General features: G+C 34.7%; 1 long non-coding RNA gene across 1 annotated transcript; it reads right to left on the reverse strand.

Moving 5' to 3' along the window:
- Positions 1-323: 323 nt before the first annotated feature.
- Positions 324-2,575, reverse strand: LOC147077415 (uncharacterized). The gene is made up of 2 exons (XR_015069453.1): positions 2,375-2,575; positions 324-2,067 (listed from the first exon to the last, which is right to left on the reverse strand). It is a non-coding gene; the product is annotated as an uncharacterized LOC147077415 (long non-coding RNA).
- Between the last annotated feature and the right edge of the window lie 8,000 nt (positions 2,576-10,575).

Below are 10,575 nucleotides of genomic sequence, written 5' to 3' on the forward strand. Positions count from 1 at the left end.
AATATGTTCTGATCATTTTGATAGAAAACATTTCATCACGACAAGGAATGGACTTCGTCGATTAACAAAAGATAATAATCTCATATCATGTGCTCCATTTACTTTTTATGAATATTTCTATTTACTTTCTGTTGTTTTCTCTGTTTGCTTGCTCTCTGAATTATTAAAACATGCACCTATAATATAACGTTAATCGTGTATTTTTTATAACTTCATTCTTGATTTTATTGTCATTTCTTGTTGTGATTCTATAATATTTAAATAAATAGTAATAGAATTGTTATCATTTTCATGCTGAAATAATATTTTCTCCAATAAACTGATACTGGTTTTGTCATTAAAACATTTTCGACGGATCAATTTTCAGTTTCAAAATATTCTTATTAAACGCCGCTTCAAATTATACCAAATTATTATATTGCAATTCAATAACCATCATAATATGTTATTGTTTAATCTCAAACATCTTAAGCAAAGCAATATGATCAAAACGTGAAAATCTAATTACATATTCGTTGATATTTATTTGTACACTGTATGGTTTGTTAGCGCCGTAGCAAAGAATATTTTGTTTAGACAAACAACTTTTCTCAAAACTACGTAATATTCGTATTTCTTCCATAATTTGCCGCCCCTCATAATGTGGCGCCCCTAAGCAACGTTTGGTCTGCTTATCGTGTATTTTTTATAACTTGTTTCTTGATATTTTTTGTTTTCATTGTTTATGTCATAATAATTAACATAACAATACCATTGTTATCATTACCATGATTTGATAATATACGGGTATCGTTGTTATAACATTTTCCACGGATCAACTTTCAGTTGAAAATGTCGTAATGATGAAACTGGTATCGCCTGTTTGAAAATAAATGTACGAAGATACATACGTCAAACATACAATAATAATATATTTTTATAACTTGTTTTTATCTCGAATAAATGGCGTTCAATAAAAATTTAATTGTGTTTGACTATTTTTTTTTGTTATATTTATCTACCTCCGTTCTCTTGTATTATTATCATAGGTACCTACTTTCTTCTGTATTCATACAATCGAAACTGTGTTATTAATTGATAAAAGGCATGTATTTATTATACACACAACAAAAAGAATAATAATAAAAATAACGAGTTACAAAAATATTTAAAGTTATTAATTAAGGGCAGAATTCCCAGTTTGCGTCTGGAATCGTTTCGCTGAATGCCTGGAAGCGTTTCGCTGAATCTCCGGAAGACGTAAGTAACCCGAGAATTCTAACGCGATGACATTAATACGCCGTTACAATAAGGGCTATATTACTCTAAATTCTCGAAGCTTGATATCGTATAATGGAAATGCAACGTCATATGATCACGTGATGTCTACCTATACATCTGTGAATAAGTTTCGTGCACTATTTCTCGAGCTCGCCGATATGAAATGAGTTGTCCATTTAATACGTCATTGACCCTGGCGAATTAACGTAGTCGGCAGATAATTTACCTAATTCATGAATAAGGCAACAGGCTTGATTATAACATGAATTAGCCAAAATTTTGCCCATTTCATCTAATAGTCAATTTCGCACATTCGGCGTAGAACACTAGAACAAATTAACGTTTTTTTTGTTACATATCTTACCTTGCATGACTTAAAGGCACTCGCGGGAGATTAATTTAACGTACAGTGGATCGCAATTTAAGATACCTGTTCACATTAAAAATTGCGTTACATTCGAATGATTGTGATGTATGAATTATCATAACTAAATACTCTTGATTTAACGAAAGATGTACAAATCTACACATATATTGTATTAATACATTATTAGTTTAAGCCAAAACCAACAAATGAAACAAGTTGGAGCGAATTAATAATGGTGTAATGAGTTTCAAAGATGCATTTGCAAATTCCAACCTTCTATATAAGAAGACACATTTTGTCTAATCTGAATGCGAGCAACCCGGTTGAGGGTATTCATCGTCATATATTGGGTGTGAAGCATCTTCAATAATCTCGCGCTTGACGACGGCTTGTTGATCATCTGTCTCAGATTTTATATTGCAGAGGTCAGCCATTAGGCACTGAAAGAAGCAATTATTATACTTTGTAAACACAGTACAACCAGTTTCAGTTCTCGTAACATCCATATAACAATGTATAATAATTATATTTAAGATGATTAAGTAGATAACCTAACCTATAATATCACAGATGTATCGTAGCTGTCAAATTGCTTAATCAAGACGTATTATTTTGAAACAAAGTTTAATGTCATCGAATGTCCTTACATAGTTTGTAAAAAAGCAACATATTATTATAATAGTATACTTATCGTTATTATTCTTAATCTTAAGTGATTGTAAAAGAATTTAGTTTCCAAAAACTAACCTCGAAATTGCAACTTGAAACGTCCGCAATCTCTTGCGTTATATGAAAGCGAGGGTCCGGGTTGTTTGAATGGCTAGTCACCGTATCAAACAAAGGCTTGCCTTCTATATCGGAGTTTTCTCCATCACATTCTTGCTTTACATCCATGTTAAGGGTATATATTCCAAAAGCCACGTGTTACGTGACAGACATGATCCATTCAAGGTAATGTTAGAAAAGTGTTGCCGCAATACTGAAAAGTATTTCCGGGCAACTACTTAAATTAAAAATACACATTTGACACGGTGACTCAATTTAATAAAATGTATGTTTTGTTGTCTAAACAAAACAATGGTATGAACATGATCGTCAGCATTTCCTCAATCATAACGAGAACAGCCATTGCCCACTGAAGAAGGAAGCCAATACATTACACGACTGGTCCTGCTTTTCACCCCTCCCGATGTCTATGGATTTATAGAGTGCTCATACTGACGCGTCTGTCGTGTTCAGTTGTCGGAGTAGGTATTCTAAGTTTCTGATTTCTTTCAGATTATTTGATCGTATCTTGGGGACCTTGGAGTGCATCAAGTATGTAAACTTCTTCTGTGTAAAATGTCAATGTGACAGTCGATTCTAAACGACAATAACTAATAACTTATTTGTACTCTTCAGTCTGTTATGTATATAATTTTGAAATTGTGATTTTTGATGACACAATTACAAAATAAAGAATCTCTTAATAAAAGTAAATGTGTTCGATTGATAATCTAGTAATAAAGTAGCTAACTTGACGCCTCACAAACAAAATGTAAAATATGGAAATTGCATCTACATAATATAATTTAGAAACAAGTAATAAGTAGCTAATCTAAGAAATAAGTTGATGTAATATATTATATATGCCTAATTTATTGAACGAACGATGACTGAGAGTTAAATAACATTATTCACTACAAGCTTGATGGAACTAATATAACAATGAAAGGAAATACAAAACCGGACGAATACAGGTGTGCTCGATGGGTCCTGCCATCAGCGCCAGAGATTCGTCAAGAAATGTCCATATTAAAGACCACTTATCACAAGACGTCTGGTAGGTATGGCCAAAGGTAAAAGAAAAAAGAGGTCAAGGGAGCTGTCCGAACAGCTCCGAAATTCAAACAGCGCCAAATTTGTCCACACGATTCGCGAAGATAGCTTGTCCAAAGACAAGTCGTTGTGACCAGTTGAATTAATGTATATTGTAGGTTATGTGTATATAATAGAGGTTTTTTTTTAAATATAACAAGTCATTATAGAATATCAAACTCTACTTGCTAGTCAGTTCGTTATGTCATCAATAAATAGTATGCCAGTTGACGACTTTTGCTTGTGCAAAAAAGTTATGCTCAAGCTTTAATAATCTAAAGATGGCGGTGGAACAGCGCATCTCGGTCTAAAATAACAAATAAATCAAATTGGGTTTTTTTCTCCTACAATGTCAACACAGACGATATATTTTTCATGACGGCTCCACTTGGATATTAAAGTATATTCTGTATATTAGTCTATGGATATTACAAACGACTGCCTGATATTATATTTCTGCGTTAATTAAACTTCGTAAAATGGATGTAAAACGTGAACTAGATGGTTTTGAATCTGATACAGAAGTCCAGCAATGGTTTGATGTGCCAATAATCTATCCAAACAATCCGCTTACAAAGATTTGTATAAAGCAAGAGATTGCTTATGATGCAAACACCACTATTGAGGTTAGGTTTTCCAAACTTATTAATCATTGTAAGATTGTGTTTATTCTACGTTGAAGTTGTGTCTTACTCTTGCAAATAAAACAGTGGCACGATATATTGGACTTTACTAACTGAAACATGACGTAATAAAGTATACATCGTTGTATTGACACTTCACAGTGATCATTTGACTAGGTACGTACCTACCTATATGTTCTGCGTCTCTGTGGCCGCTGGTTTACTACTTTCATTCATCTGAAGACAACTTTACTATTGAACGTTTGTATCGAACCGTGATAATAGGTCACATACAGAAACGTCCGTGTTTTTGCACACAACGCTTAATAATAATTATATAGGTGTAAACACGTATTATAAAATACCTTCTGTCTGGTTTTCAGAGCCCTGTAACCAGCCATGCTGGTATTAAAACTGAGATTGATTCCTTCCAAGTTGATTTCAAAGAAGAATTTTCCGAAGACAGTGATCCGCAACCTGGCTGCTCATATTCAAAAAGCGAGCCAATAAATCAGGTACCTACTTACCTATCTATAAAATATTTCATTAATATTTTAAATATGTAAATATTATGTAATTCACATCGTGCTTGTATGCGATCATTTATATAAGTGTCCGTTACTAATATATCATTGAATACAAATTGTATTTTGTAAGAATATGTTTTTTATAAATTCAACGTGACGATCAATTGTTTGTATTTTACACTCCTTCGTTGCCTTGTTTTAGGATACTAGATTTGTGAAAAAGACTGCCTGATATTTTTATTAGTATATTGGTATTTTATTATTGACATTTATTAATCTGTCTAATTAAGTGGGTCGAATAAATTTGTTGCATAATAAATCCCGGTGTTGTGAGTTACTACAGCAGCGTTTGCCAAACGTTTTTACTCCACGGTACACTCGTGAATGGGATTTGTTCCGCGGCACACAAAATGCGTTAAAAAGGAAATGTTCCTTATTAATATGAATAAAGGACATCATAGTGTGGGTAGGTCAATAAAAACGCAATTGATTTTTAGAAAGAATTCTGTAAAATGAGGCTCTAAATTAGATAAACAAACACGTAACTCCACATCTACCATTTGTAACTGCTCTCGTTTAACGATTTCATTTCCACGAGTGCTGTAAAACCAATTTCGCAAAGATACGACGATCCAAACGGCAACAGAGATTTAATGGCTGCTGAAGCCAATTGAGGATATTGACGCCAAAACGTTATCCAAAATGCTGACAACTCTAGCTCAGATTATGAGGCTGTGTGCTCAGGATCGTTATTTAGATCCTTTCAAATGTCCTCCTCTGTTAATGTCAGATGTGTACCGTCGAATCTTGAGAATGGATTGATCACCCACTGGTACATTTGATAATCATCATCATCCACTGCAGGATAAAGGTCCCGCCTACCTTTCTCCAACTCTCTCGGTCCTGTGTCATTCGCTGCCACGTATTTTCGCCGAACTTTACCAGTTCGTCATTCCACGGCTTTTAGGGCGACCCTGTGGCCGTTTCGTGCCCCTTGGGTACCACTGGATGACGGCATTTGTCCAGCGGCCGTCCTTTCGGCGAGAAATGTGCCCCGTCCATCTACATTTCAGCTGTTTGGCAACGTCTATTACATCGCGTACTCCTGTCTGCTTCCTAACTCATTCGTTTCTCTTACGGTCCTTTCGCGTTATGCCCAACATACACTTCTCCATGCCTCGCTGTGCCAATTACTCAAGATCATGTGATTTGCAGTTGCAACCCTATAGATCTCAATGTGATATATGTTAACAAAAGGGCAGATTAAAGTACGCAATGTACCGCAGTTAGCTGGAGTGTCTTTTGGTGAGTATATATTCACTTGCCAAATGCAGTCGTACATTGGTGGCCACTGAAAACAGCTATGGCAGGTCTTATTCAGAAATGGATTGACTCTGGCTGATCATAATGGTGATGCTGTTACATAATATTATTAATCATGATGTTATTTTCAGGAGTGTGAAGACAGCCTGATCAATATAAGATCGGAGTATGACATAGAGGGTGTCATAATCAAACAAGAATTTCTTGACGATGCAATTCGTCAAATCAACAATGAGAATCCTCAACCCGGCTCCTCCGATCGACAATACAGCCCAGTAGACCAGGTATGTTCATTTACAGGCTTACTAATAACACAACTTTTAAACATTTTTTTTATATTCGATATCTTAATGGTATTAAAATTTATATGACAACGCAGTTGTTCTCAAGGAAGAAAATTCTTGTCACCCAATTTGAACATCACTTATTCGAGCACTGCTGGTAGTATATCGCGAACAATATTGGCTTCCATTGGTTTATTAGCATAAACCAGTGACTCCACGAAGTTTTACAGGAAATAATCCAGATATATCAAATCGCACGACTTTGTGGGAGGTCCGTTTTTTGAAAATAACTAAAGCAATCGTTTATAATCGGTTCGCGAAAAATATAAATGACAATCGTGTCGTACTAACCTCATCAGGCGGCGGAGAAAGCCTCTCCGCGAACTTCTGATTTTGATCGCTTTACAATGCTTGAGACCACTGTAGCGAGAGAATGTTTCATCTGATAGAAGCATATCTAGTGTCATTTTGTGTGTAATGAAACTAGCTAAGTACTACACTAACAAACCATTTCATTGGAACCAACAAAAATGCCTGTACCAAATAAGAAACAAAAACTTAGTTGAGCTAGTAATAGTAATTCTGCATGACGGTGAAAATGGAAAACCGTTCAGTTATGGAAAATCTATAAAAGAAGCGTGGTTAAAATGCTTTCACAACCTTTTTGAAAAATTTGAAAACAAGAAAAAATATATTTGAAGAATAAAAAATATGCCTTCGTCTAGTAACACGGTGAAAGGTAGAAATCCCTCATAATAATTTGTAACCCTTTTTTAAAACATTTCTTAAAAACCACTTTTTCATTTTTTCCTTATAAAAAACTGCTCGGCACGTCAAACAGTCAAACGATTATATTTTGAAAATTTTGGCACGCGTACCTACGTAAAATATGCTTGCTAATACCGTGTCTAGGTATAATATTTCTACCTGGATCTTTTACATATAATGAACTCTTATTTAAAAATCTCATAATTGAAATTTATTAATACTTTTAAATGTCTTTTTCAGATTATCGCCAGAAGCAACGTACCGGCCAATGTTGCGATTCGCATATCGTCCTGGGAAGTGACTGAAGCACAAGCGTCTAGCGAATACCTACACATTGAGGAACATAATATTAAGCAAGAACTAAAGGAACATATGGAAAGGTACAAAGCTGTCGCCTGTCGCAATAGTAAACGTGATATTTTTCAATCAAAGAATATGGTAAAAACCGAAGTATTAGTGGCTGTTATACAACTGGAAAAAAAATCGTTTCAAAACAAAATTTTGTGTGCAGTATCTGTTTTGATTTTTTTTCATCGTTCGACTTAATGTTGCTTCACAAAGCGATACACAAAACCACAATTGCCGATTCCGTCGCAAGGCTGGTTAAATGTGACGATGGTCATTTTTCAAGATATCGTTCTGGTCACGTCATGAAGTCACTCAAAATGACTTTTTCTGATGAAAAGCCATTTAAGTGTGATGAGTGCAATTACTCATGCAGATTATCAAGTAACATGAAAACTCACAAAATGACTCATTCTGGTGAAAAGCCATTTAACTGTGATAAATGCAATTACTCATGCATACAGTCTAGTCGCATGAAAATACATAAAATGACTTATTCTGGTAAAAAGCCATTTAACTGTGATAATTGAGATTACTCGTGCACGACTTCTGGTAGCATGAAAACACATAAAATGACTCATTCTGTTAAAAAGCCATTTAAATGTGGTATATGCAATTACTCATGCAGACGTTCAGTTAACATGAAAACACACAAAATGATTCATTTTGGTGAAAAGCCATTTAATTGTGATACATGCAATTACTCATGCAGATAGTCTAGTAGCCTGAAAATACATAAAATGACGCATTCTGGTGAAAAGCCGTTTAACTGTGATAAATGCAATTACTCGTGCACGAGTTCTAATACCATGAAAACACATAAAATGACTCATATTGGTGAAAAGCCATTTAACTGTGATAATTGCGATAACTCGTGCACGACTTCTCGTAGCATGAAAACACATAAAATGACTCATTATGGTGAAAGCCATTCAAATGTGATAAATGCAATTACTCATGCACACAATCTAGTCACATGAAAACACATAAAATGACTCATTCTGGTGAAAAGCCATTTAAATGTGATATATGCAGTTACTCAAACAGACATTTAGGTACCATGAAAATACACAAAATGTCTCATTCTGTTGAAAAGCCATTTCAATGTGATAAGTGTACTTACGCATCCACAACGTTTGGTAGCATGAAATTGCATATACGGACCCATTCCAGTGAAAAGCCATTTAAATGTGATATATGCAATTACTCATGCAAACAATCAGGTAACCTGAAAACACACAAAATGACTCATTCTGGTGAAAAGCCATTTAAATGTGATACATGCAATTACTCATGCAAACAATCAAGTAACATGAAAACACACAAAATGACTCATTCTGGTGAAAAGCCATTTAAATGAGATATATGCAATTACTCATGCAATCGATCAAGTAGCTTGATAAAACACAAAATTACTCATTCAGGTGAAAAGCCATTGAAATATGATATATGCAATTACTCATGCGAACAACCAGGTACCATGAAACACACAAAATGGCTGATTCTGGTGAAAATCCATTTAAATAAGATATGTACAATTACTCATGCAATCCATCAAGTAGCTTGACAACACACAAAATGACTCATTCTGGTGAAAAGCCATTTAAATGTGATTTATATAATAATTACCCATGCACTAGATGCTGGTAGCATGAAATTGCATAAACGGACCCATTCCAGTGAAAAGCCATTTAAATGTGATATATGCAATTACTCATGCAAACAATCAGGTAACCTGAAAACACACAAAATGACTCATTCTGGTGAAAAGCTATTTAAATGTGATACATGCAATTACTCATGCAAACAATCAAGTAACATGAAAACACACAAAATGACTCATTCTGGTGAAAAGCCATTTAAATAAGATATGTACAATTACTCATGCAATCCATCAAGTAGCTTGACAACACACAAAATCACTCATTCTGGTGAAAAGCCATTTAAATGTGATTTATATAATAATTACCCATGCACTAGATGCTGGTAGCATGAAATTGCATAAAAAGACTCATTCTAGTGAAAAGTCATTTACATAATTATTATGATAAATGCAATTACCCATGCATATATTTTAATAAGATGACATAACATGAAAGGACCCATGCCTTTGAAAAGCCATTTCGTGTAAATTCTTATACGCATGCAAATTGTCTGTAAAAGATACTAGCTGTGCTTTTCTGTGAATTGTAAACTGTGAAGGAATAATTCGGATGCTGCGAGGAGATGGTATGTCTAGGATGCCAGGCCCTGACCTTTTATGCTATTTAGGCTAAATCCATGGTCTGGTTGTCAATTCTGGTCGTCTTATCAAATCTCGTTCGGTATTGTTCATTAGGTCATCCGGTGCGTGGCACTTGACGGTTTAGCTTAGGTATGTGTTTATATGCGCAAGGTTGATGAATGACTGGCCGATATTTGTCGCGCCAGGCAGGGGTCAAATTGTCAGGTGGGTATGAATTTATCTGTTGTCTTAGGGTCACCCTAATTGGCGTACTCAGACAAAGCCATTTGAATATGATATAATTACTCATGCATAACTTCTGGTAGCTTATTTCACGACTTATTTATTTTTAAAAAATCCCGCATTTTTGTGACATAAATTCATTATAATATATTATACCAATAAAGGCTTTAGCTACCCGTTCATTTATTAGCTAGGATAAAGTATCTGTTCTTAAGAATTTGAAATAATGGTCAGTCGAGAAGGGACCGAACGTGCGTACGTCATTTTTATCATCAACCGATAACGTAAACAATTAATATTTTTGTACCTCATTCTATATCGACATAATATTATGTAACCATATGTAATATTATTTTAAACCATACAATAATAATTATTGTCTCTGTGCTTAGTACAGTTTTTGAATACTTCATACCCACTTGCTCTAAGAAATCTCGTTTGATGGTTGGTGTATTTTAAAAAGTTGGTCTTAGATACATATCCATAAATTGAAGTGTATCGAACTCCACTACCGTAAGCTAGTTGTTTTTTTTTTAACCATATCCGATCCTAATTGGAACACATGGGCCTCCAACAGACCTTGTTTTTACGAGAAACGGATGTCAGCCACCTTCTCATTCTATTATTATCCATACTCTGACCCTACACAAATTGAAAAACAATATGTGTACATGCCAAACCCAGGATTTAAACCTAGACCCACGACGCTATAAGCTGACGCTTAAACCGCGCGGCCATCGTAGGACTGCAAGCT

The sequence above is a fragment of the Rhyacophila brunnea genome, unplaced genomic scaffold, assembly GCF_057557595.1.
Source record: "Rhyacophila brunnea isolate RB1 unplaced genomic scaffold, BYU_Rbru_1.0 scaffold_13, whole genome shotgun sequence".
Taxonomy (NCBI): Eukaryota; Metazoa; Arthropoda; class Insecta; order Trichoptera; family Rhyacophilidae; genus Rhyacophila; species Rhyacophila brunnea.